The sequence below is a fragment of the Magnolia sinica genome, chromosome 11 (assembly GCF_029962835.1).
Source record: "Magnolia sinica isolate HGM2019 chromosome 11, MsV1, whole genome shotgun sequence".
Lineage (NCBI taxonomy): Eukaryota > Viridiplantae > Streptophyta > Magnoliopsida > Magnoliales > Magnoliaceae > Magnolia > Magnolia sinica.
In genome coordinates, this window is record NC_080583.1 from 818,422 (window position 1) to 828,631 (window position 10,210).

General features: G+C 41.2%; 1 pseudogene; it reads right to left on the reverse strand.

The window, feature by feature from the left end:
• Positions 1–706: 706 nt before the first annotated feature.
• On the reverse strand, positions 707–7,944 carry LOC131218225 (polyol transporter 5-like; annotated as a pseudogene).
• Positions 7,945–10,210: the final 2,266 nt, after the last annotated feature.

A 10,210-nucleotide genomic window follows, 5' to 3' on the forward strand; every position in this document is an offset into this window, starting at 1 on the left:
TATTACAAAATTCAATGCTATCCACTCATCAGGTGGGCAGCCATAAAAACAATATGCAAGCATTCGTAGAAACCCATTATACGGGTTAGATCTCATACATACATCAACGGATGGAATTTATCCACTTGGTGGAACATAACTGTAGTGAAACCGAGTTGTACACGAGGGAAATGGATTGGCTACTCCCCCTGCCACTAGCCCGGTGGCAGGTGCTCCGTGGGCCCCACCATGATCTATGTGTTTCATCCATGCCGTTCATCCATTTTTACAGTTCATTTTATGGTTTGATCCCAAAAATGAGAGGGATATAAATCTCAGGTGCACCACACCACAGGAAAACAATAGTGATTGGATATCCACCATTAAAATCCTCCTAAGGCCCACTGTACATCCAATCTGTTGATTAGATCATACAGACCTAGATGAAGGGAAAAAAAAAATATTAGCTTGATCCAAAACTTTTATGGACCCCAAAAAGTTTTTAATGGTTGAAGTTCATTCAACACTGTTTCCTGTAATGTGGTCCATTTGAGATTTAAATATACCTCATTTTTTGTTTCAAAGACTAAAATGATCTAGAAAAATAAATGGACGGAATGGATGAAACAAATACGTAATTGTGGGGCCCACGGACCACCGACCATCAGCCATTGGCTAGTGGCAGGGGGAGTAGCCAATCGTCTCCGTACCAGAGACATTCTCATTAAAAACTAAGTAAAACATGCAAAGTCACGTAAGTGTCCAAACTTCACAAGAAAATGACTAAAATACCCTCACAGCCATCACAGCTGAGCTGGGCCATGGCCCTGGCCATTGCTATCTAACTGCACCTGGCTATTGTTTTCTTCTCCCTTCTTCTTCGATGCCCATCTCGACTCTTCAAACAGAACTCCCATATCTTCCAGCGTCTGCCCTCGAGTCTCTGGCAAGAACGTGTAGAAGAAGATCCAACCGGCGGCAGCGATTCCTGCGTAGAGGAAGAAGGCCCCACCGATTGTGATAGCGTTTGTAGAGAGAAATGAAAGTCATCTGGCAGACTGAGTGGAGATACCTCGTCTCAACACTTGAGGTCTTGGTATCGATCCCCAGCGGGGGTGGCTAACATGGAGTGTGTGTACTGACATGGGTGTGTACTAACAAGCTAACCCAAAGAAAAATTTTAAAAAATGAAAGTCATCGTAAGAACACCGCTCGTTGTGCGGCTCAAGGCGACCCCAATGCTTGCACCCTGGGCTCGTAGCCTCAAAGGGAAGATCTCAGAGCTGTAGACCCATGTGATGGGCCCCAGTCCATTAATTGAGAAGAAAAAAACGAAAGCGAGGACCATGACGATGCAGATGACGATGGCCCCCTGTGATCTTCTTATCTGGGTTTTGATCGATGATCGTCAATCCTGCGGCGAGTGTGAGGAGAGATAAGAAAACAGCCCCACTGCTGAAGAGTAAGAGACGCCGCCTTCCGATCCTGTCTACTAGGAATGTTGCAATCAAGATGGTTAATGTTTTACCGAATCCAACGGCTACGGTCACACACAGGATTGGGTCGTCGCCTTTAATTCCTGCCTTCTCGAAAATGCGTGGGCTGTAGAGGACTACTGCATCGACCCGGATGCTTGCTGGAAGAAATGGATTCCAACTGCGGCGATGAGGACACGACGAACAGCTGGCGTTGGGCTAATTAGTAGTTCTCTCCATACACCCTCTCCATGGCTACGCTTTTGTACCTGAACAAAATCATCATTGCAATTCTCTGGTATTCTGACCGCCTCTTTGATATCGGCGATACGGCTTTCGGCTTCTTCTTTAGAATCAGACGTTTTGTAGAGCACCTGTTTCGCCTCTCCAAGGCGGCCTTGCATCATCAACCACCGTGGAGACTCGGGCATGGCTAAGACTCCAACGGCCAGGAAGACGGACGGTATTGCACCGACAACGAGCATCAGTCACCAGCCTAGATGTAAGGGGAGCTTGGAGAAGGCATAGCTAGATACGTATCCGAACATGATACCGACATTGATGAAGACTTCGGGGAAGGAAGTGAGGAAGCCTCGAGATGAGGCGGGCGAGACTTCAATGGTGTAGACGGGTGCGATCAAGAGGGCGTAGCTCACTCCAATCCCTGCCACCAATCTACCAACCATTAGAAACGTGTAATTCATTGAGAAGCCCATCAGTAGAGTGCCGACGAAGAAGATCACCCCGGCGAGGATGACTGTGTATCTGCGGCCTATCCAATCGGATGTTCTTCCGGCCAGTGTTGACCTGTATAGATAGTTGTAGCACTCTGGTTCCCAAAACCTAAGTACACTACTCATTTTCCAAGAACCCGAGTATTAACATTTGAAAACACCCGAATTTCACGTATATTAAAAAAAAATTTATTATCAAAGTTAGTAATATAGTGGGATGAAAATAATTAAGTATAAGAGGGAGTCCAAATATACATAACTAAGATTTCAAGTGGTTACCCGAAAACTTATATACCCGAAAACTTATATAAATCAATGTCTTAAGTTTTTAAGATAAATAACAGTACCAATTAAATATAAACGAAATTAGGAATAGAGAGTCGCAAGATCATCTAGCTCCTCCTATTCCATATGAACGCCAGCATATGTGTCGCCTATGTCTCCTGCACATTGAGTATGGTTTAATAGCGTCAATGGCTATCCTAGTGAGGTATAACCCCGAAGATTTATCATATCATCAATATAATTAAATATAGTTATCAGGAACAGTGTATAACAATTATTTCACCGTGATTATCATATAATTCAAGCAAGGTTCATCAGATACGCATTTATTAAATAAATTTCACAAAGATAATCTTATTTAAATATATGAATGCTTGCATATGCTTACAGACTTGGGGATGCACATCCAGTTGATAAAAAGTCGTCCAAGGAGAATTGGTCACTCGGAAAAGTACTCAATGGTATACCCAAGGAGAACTAGCCACCCGAAAAAGACCATGCAACGAGGTCGCCCAATGAGAACTAGCCATTCGAAAAAGTATTCAAAGGTACGCCGAAGGAGAACTAGCCACCCGAAAAAGACCATGCAACGAGGTCGCCCATGGAGAACTAGCCATCGGGAAAAGTACTCAAGGGTAAGCCCAATGATAACTATCTACCTACAAAAAACCAAGCAATGAGGACACCCAAGGTTGACTAGTCTCTCGAAAAAATACTTAAAGGTACGTCCAAGGAGAACTAAGCACCCGGAAAAGTCCACATGCTATGAAAATGCATGATTAGCCCAACTATTATTATTCTAATTTTAAACAATCAATTTAAGAAAGTTCAAAGGTCACTATAGGGGGTTTATCACTGAGCATAGGCTGACAGTTCAGGCATAATGTCCCATTCCACCATCCCTGGCTCATGAGACTAACAAATATGATGTTTAAAGGTAACCTACACAACTAGTGGCCAATTATAGTTTTACAAGTAGAACTTATCATTGCAAGGTTATATGAAGATGATTTCTTAACGCCACATAGGGCAAATAGTTCATTCAATGATACAATAGAAGGAATTGACCTCAAAAGCCATAAAGGCGCAATGATCTATTAGATGATAAGTCCACCACAAATGAATTTCATTTAATCTACTAGACTGAATGACCACTAGTTTAAGGACCTCCAAGCATTCCATCAAGTAATTATGGATGATAAACTAAATCATGTAGAATAATATCGAAATATCACTTGCACATCTAAAGCATACATTTTAAATTAGATTAGAGGCATTTAATTCACATCGAATCCGATTCATCAATTATCTTGAATCAAAATTAATAAAAGTAATCCACTACATTAAGCAATTAATGAAATAAATGAGCAAGGAAAAATAGCAGGACTAGTTATCAAGATGTGGAAAAGCTTGAAGGGTAATCCTCACCTTGAAGTGTGGATTCTCTTCTTGCCAGGCTAGGGGTCACAAAGGGGTTCAAGGCACCTAACCTAACCTAAAATAGCATACATGGATATTTACGCTACATTGTTTTAAAGGTGAATGAACACTTAATTCTGCTACTAATGCGTCAATTACAACATAGAACAGAGGAAGAATTTTAAACTATTCAACACTACATACCTTGATCGAGTCGATTCAGTAGGCTAGGAGTTCCCTGATTCTTTTTTCTCTTCTCTCCACTCTTTCCTTTCTTCTTTCTTCTTTCTTCCTTTTGCTTTCTTCTTCTACTCTCACTGAACATGAATGGGTCTGGACTTAGCTCACGACTCGCTATATATCAACTGAGTTAACTCGGCAGCAGCAACTCAACTCCTTCCTTCTTTTCCCTTTTCTTCTACTTCTCAACCTTCTCTTCTTCTTTCTTTCTGTTCTCTTCCTTTTCCTCCTTCCTCTTTCCTGTCTCTACCTCAGATTTCTCTCTCTATCTGATCTTCAACTTGAATGGGTCTGGACATGACCTAGACGCGGCCCAGATTCGACAGACTCGGGCCGAGTCCCGGTGCGGCACGACAGCAGCGGCAGATGGGTCGCACAGGTCTGATCTCTCTCTCTCTCTCTCTCTCTCTCTTTCCCATCTTCTCTTCCTTTCCTTTCTTCTTGATCTTCTTCATTCTTTTCTCCATTTCCCTTTTTCTTTCTTCGTTCTTCTGCTTCCTTCACGTGCAGCAGCCGAACTCAGCAATCTCAATCCAACTTGGATCGTGACTTGATCCGACTTTATGCAATGCGGCGCTAGCCGCACACACACACACACACACACACACTCTCTCTCTCTCTCTCTCTCTCTCTCTCTCTCGATCTTCTCTGCTTCTTCTTCTTCTTCTTCTTCATCTTTCTCTGTTGGAAGCAACTGGGTAAAGCCCTAGACTCGGTCCTTAACTCAGTAGCTAGTCAAGCTCCAAACTCGACCTGGTGCGGCGCTCCTTCCTCTCTTTTTATCACTTTCTATCCTTGGAGGACCTGGTGCGACCTGGTAAGGGAAGCCCTAAAAGATCCTTTATATACTCTCCCAAAATACCTAGAAGGATTGGCTCTTAATCAACCGATTAGTTACAAGCTCCGTCCACTAATCTCAATTAACAAGGAGAGATCGTTGTTGATATCTTTAAAAACTGTTTGCATGCATGGCTGAGATTGGAAGTTGTGGGCGATCTTCTGAAATCATGGTCCTCTAGGTGGACGACCCTGATCATAGAATGGGCCCCATCACTAGGTGATGGGTTTCTCGGATGAACGACGAAGATGATGGGTCCGATCATGGTGGTTTTTGATCCATGGCCCCATCCTCTTATCCATATCTTTTGGATGGATTGGATGGGTTCCCTGATCATTGTGGGACCCACCAACCGACGACTATTAGTGTTTTTCCTAATGGGTCTGAGTGCAACATGCAGCGGCAGCTCTTGCTAAGCGATGGAAGCCCTACTCGTGTAGATTGGAATGGATGGCTGAGAAATTCCTGCACGAAGGGCTAGTATTAAAGGATGAGGAGACACGCGTGATGCTAGCTAGCCTAGAAAACGGTTTCCGTTTTCGAAAAGCATTCGCATGCACAGCTCTTCCTGAGCCCGTGCTTGTGGGCGTACATAAAGGCAACTACATGTAGGACCCATGGAATCTTAGTCAGATCTGCGTTGTGAACGTGATAGACGATTCGGATCGTGCAATGGTCCGTGATGGTGGGCCACGATCGACTCAAACGATAGTCTCCCTTTCAAATCGCAGTCGCATGGAGAAAAGCCTTTTTGCAAAATCTACGGGTCAACACCAGTTTGACCAGTTGGCTTGTTCAGTGTGTTGTGAGTGCACCCGCACACTGGTATACATGCAACTAGAGTGGGGTCCACTGTAATGCTTGTGAGGAATCCAATCCATCCATTTACTTTGGAGGACTCCGTAGGGACCTTTGGCTCAAGATCGGCTAGATCCAAAACTTGGGTGGGCCAAGCGACCTTGTCTTACGTGTTGATTATCAGCAATCTAACGATCAGATTGTTACTCCATTTGATCATTGGATTTCTAAAGGTCTCTAGGCCTATTTAAGTAAATTTCTATAGTAGGTTCAACTACCAGAAGTTGGGATAATGATGATCACATAGTGAATTATGAATTTGAATGTCGTAGGCTTGTTGAACTGTGGATGTAATGAATTCGGTTCCAAATTTGTTTAATGGAATCTGCTCCATCCACTCGTCTTGGACACAACTATTGTGTCATCAGGCCAAAGATGAGGAGGATCTAACGTCCAAGTGGCCATAATGCTTAGTTTATGTGCCTAAATGAGTATCATTTGACGATCCTCAAAGATCTGACGGTCAGATCTTTTCATACAAAGGTTTAGTTAGTGGTGGATTTAGTGATTAGATCATTTAATTTTGATGGTTAGTGTTGAATCTTTACATTGAGTGATGTTAGCCTAACCATATGTGGACCTAATGATCTAGGCCACAAATTCTATGATGAATGTTTAATTACATTCATTCAAGGGTTCTTATCATACAAAAGTTGGGTTTTTAAGTATTGATGCTATGTGATCCAACCGTTGGACTACTTTACAATTCAATTATCAATAATGGAGTTTTCTAGTTTAATCTGGATTGGGTTTTGCTGTTGATTTCTGAGATATATGGTCACGATCTCTAATTTAATGGTTAATTCACAATTTGTGAAAATCTGATGGTTAAATTATTCCATAAAATGAATTTCTCAATGATTTTGCGTTATATGACTAATTACTTAGAATTTAATAGCTACTATGAGATTGAATAGCCAATCTGTTACATTAGGGTGGGAGTTTTATCGGATTAGACATCAATGACTAATGGATGGCGGATCTAACGATCTGGTTCCCAAAATTGAGTTCATACGGTTCAGTCAATCTATCAAGGCTCTAGTTGATGTTTCATCCCTATTGGATTTCCAGAATTTGGTCTTTTACGCTTCAATGTGAGTCCCTTGACAAAGTAATAGTTCTTGTAAATCAACGGTTGGATGAATTAATCTATGGACGAAGATGGTTCCTACTGATTTGATTTATGTTAGAGTGAATGCTCAAGTGAGTCAGGTTTATGTAAACACTAAGTTAGGTCTTCATGGTAACACCCAAGTATAGAAAGTACGGGGTGTTACAACAGTAGACATCGAGAATCCCAATGAATACTTCGATCTCCACATTAGTGAGCTTTAGATCCTTTTCTATAAAGAGAGCTGCTCCACTCGTCACTCCAATATATAAGCCAAAAAACCAAAAAACAAGATAATCAAATTCCCATTTGGCCGTGCCATGAGAAAAGTAATTCGGATTTTTAAACTTTCAACTCTCAATATAATCTCCAAAAATCAAGAAATGCAAAACAAAAGCAAAAGAGACCCACTTCACGATTTTAGGAAATTTTGCTAATAGGTTGATAATCTCTTAATGTATTATTATAGAATAAAATCATTTCTTTTAAATTCAGAGAGAGAGAGAGAGAGAGAGAGAGAGAGAGAGAGAGAGAGAGAGAGAGAGAGAGAGAGAGAGAGAGAGAGAGAGAGACCCAATTCTCTTATATAAGTGAAGTCATGTAAGCGATCATCGTGCAAGCAAAAGTGAACTTGTTCCTCCGCTTCTTCTCGAGCTGCACCATTGTCGGATTAGAGCTCTGAGAAGAGTCGGATCCTACAGTCTTTTTTATTTTTCTATCCGCTATTTCTCTCTAAAAACCTCTAAAGAGAAATAGAGATACAAGATTAACGAAGAGAGATGGTTTTTTTTTTTTTCTTATTTTTCTCAGAGCTTACAGAGGCAATTCAACTATTCCTCTTGATCATTTTAGGCCTTGGAGCCCAAAGTCCAGCCAGTTCCAAGTTGAAGGTGGATCATACCATAGAAAATAGCAGGACAACAACGCCTACCATTGAAACTCCCTACGGTCTGCTCATGATGTTCATTTTCCATCCAACCTATGCGTGAAGTCACACAGGGGTGGGAGGGAAACACAATTAGCATCTTGGTCTAGAAGCTCCTGTAGGCCCCTTATCACTATTATCTATTTAAATTTAAATTCAACCTTGAGCTTTGAGAGTGAAAAGAGGGATATTTTCTTGGAGATATTTGGAAGAAAAATTGTGTGGATCACTGACTAGTAGTTATCCACACACTCATATCCAACACATGAAAGATATTTTAATAAAGTTAAGTATATTTTAAGAATGAAACACAATTAGCATCTTGGTCTAAAGCTCCTGTAGGCCCTTATCACTATTATCTATTTAAATTTAAATTCAACTTTGAGCTTCGAGAGTGAAAAGAGGGATATTTTCTTGGAGATATTTGGAAGAAAAATTGTGTGGATCATTGACAAGTAGTTATCCACACACTCATATCCAACACATGAAAGATATTTTAATAAAGTTAAGTATATTTTAAGAATGAAAAATATAGTTGTTATCCTATTTTAAGAATCAAATTTCAACTTAAAAAAGTCTTGAAATGACTTATATCTTACGTGCTCCTTATTGTGTGTAGTTTGGGTGAAGCTTAATAGTAGAGTGGTCATGCAACAAAGACTCGGTAGGGATATTAAGAGGATTAGAGCTGAGCATTGGACGACTTGAATTAGCAAACTCGACTTGTCTAACTTGATCTAAACCGAGTGGGCTAGTTGATCCAAATCAAGTAGACTTCATCCAATCCAAACTCAAATCAAGTTTAAGTCACCCAATAACTCAACTTGACTCGACCCAAAATCCAACTCGGTACTGGCTCGACTCGCTTCGAAACCCGATTTGTGTATATATATATATATATATATATATATATATATATATATATATATATATAAATATAAACCTCAGATTTAACGTTTCAAATCTGAGATGTCATGTGGTTGGGGGCTAGCTGGAGACTAATTCTGGCAGATACACGTAGGGGTGTACATCGAGTCGAACCAAGTGGAGCTGACCTCAGCTTGACTCGGCTTGGCCACTAGCTAACCTTAGCTCGAACTCGGCTCAGCTTGGTCCTCGAGCCTGATTGGCCAGCTCGGCTCGGTTCGATCAGCAGATTGGGCCAGTTCGAGCCGAGTTCGTCATTGCAGCATTTCCACAAACACCTGGACTGCACTTTCAAAATCCCACTGTTTGTAAAACAGAAGCAATGGTTTTATAGGTATTTTATCAAACACTTTCTTCGCAACATAAAAACCAAGAAAAAAAAGGATATTTGTTTCATGTACATACTTTCCTTGAAAACTGAGACAAGAAACACTGCAAACTTTACTATTAAGGAACAAAATTTTGTGCACAAAATGAGAACAAAATAAATAAATTTCAAAATTCTTGAAATGCTATGCCTACAAAGACTAGCACCATTCATTATGACGACCCAAGAAGAGTTTACACACTCACCATTTGAATCAATTCTGGAAGATGGATCATGAGCTACCAGAATGCAGCAATCATGTCAATGATTACTAAAGAACTCACATGTATAGACTCATTCATACATAATATTAGCATATAAATAGATAGGAAAGAGAACTGAGAACCTACACACTTTCAGGTACCAACCACACTTGGTTGAGTCATTTCATCAAACACCCGGTGAGCAACATCAATCGCAAAGTAACCAAGTCACAGAACTAGTTCGATTCAAGCTGGGGCCAGCTCGAACTCATTTTCGAGCTCAAAAAATCAGCTCGACTCAGCTCGAACTCAGCTTTGAACCGAGTCGAATCGAGCGAGCTAACTTAGCTAGCTCGGTTCGTGTACACCCCTAGATACACACGTAGAGTTGTGATTTCAGCTTATGGATACCCGTTGCACCCGACTCGACTCGGTGCTAACTCGACCCGATTCGGTACTTGTGACTAGGTCAAAATCGGTTTGGACTGCAACTCGGTGCCAACTCGACCTGATTCGGTACTTGTGACCGGGTCAAACTCGGTCTGGATTAGTTCAGGCCAAATCTGGACTCGGATTGGGTTAACAGTCGGGTCGAGTTCGGGTCAAGTATATTTCAAAACTAGATCGAGCCGGGTTAACCCAACTCGTCCAACTCCACTCAATGTCCAGCTTCAATGATGACTTTGTGAAATACCATCTATGTATTGCCCCGACTCACATCTAGATATCAACCAAAAGCAGAGGGAGATTGAAAGTCCAAGCAGGGCGACAACAAATAAAAATGAGATAGATGAGTCGTGTACCATTGAAAATATTGGCCCCCTTATTATTTTTTTTTTCTTTCTTATG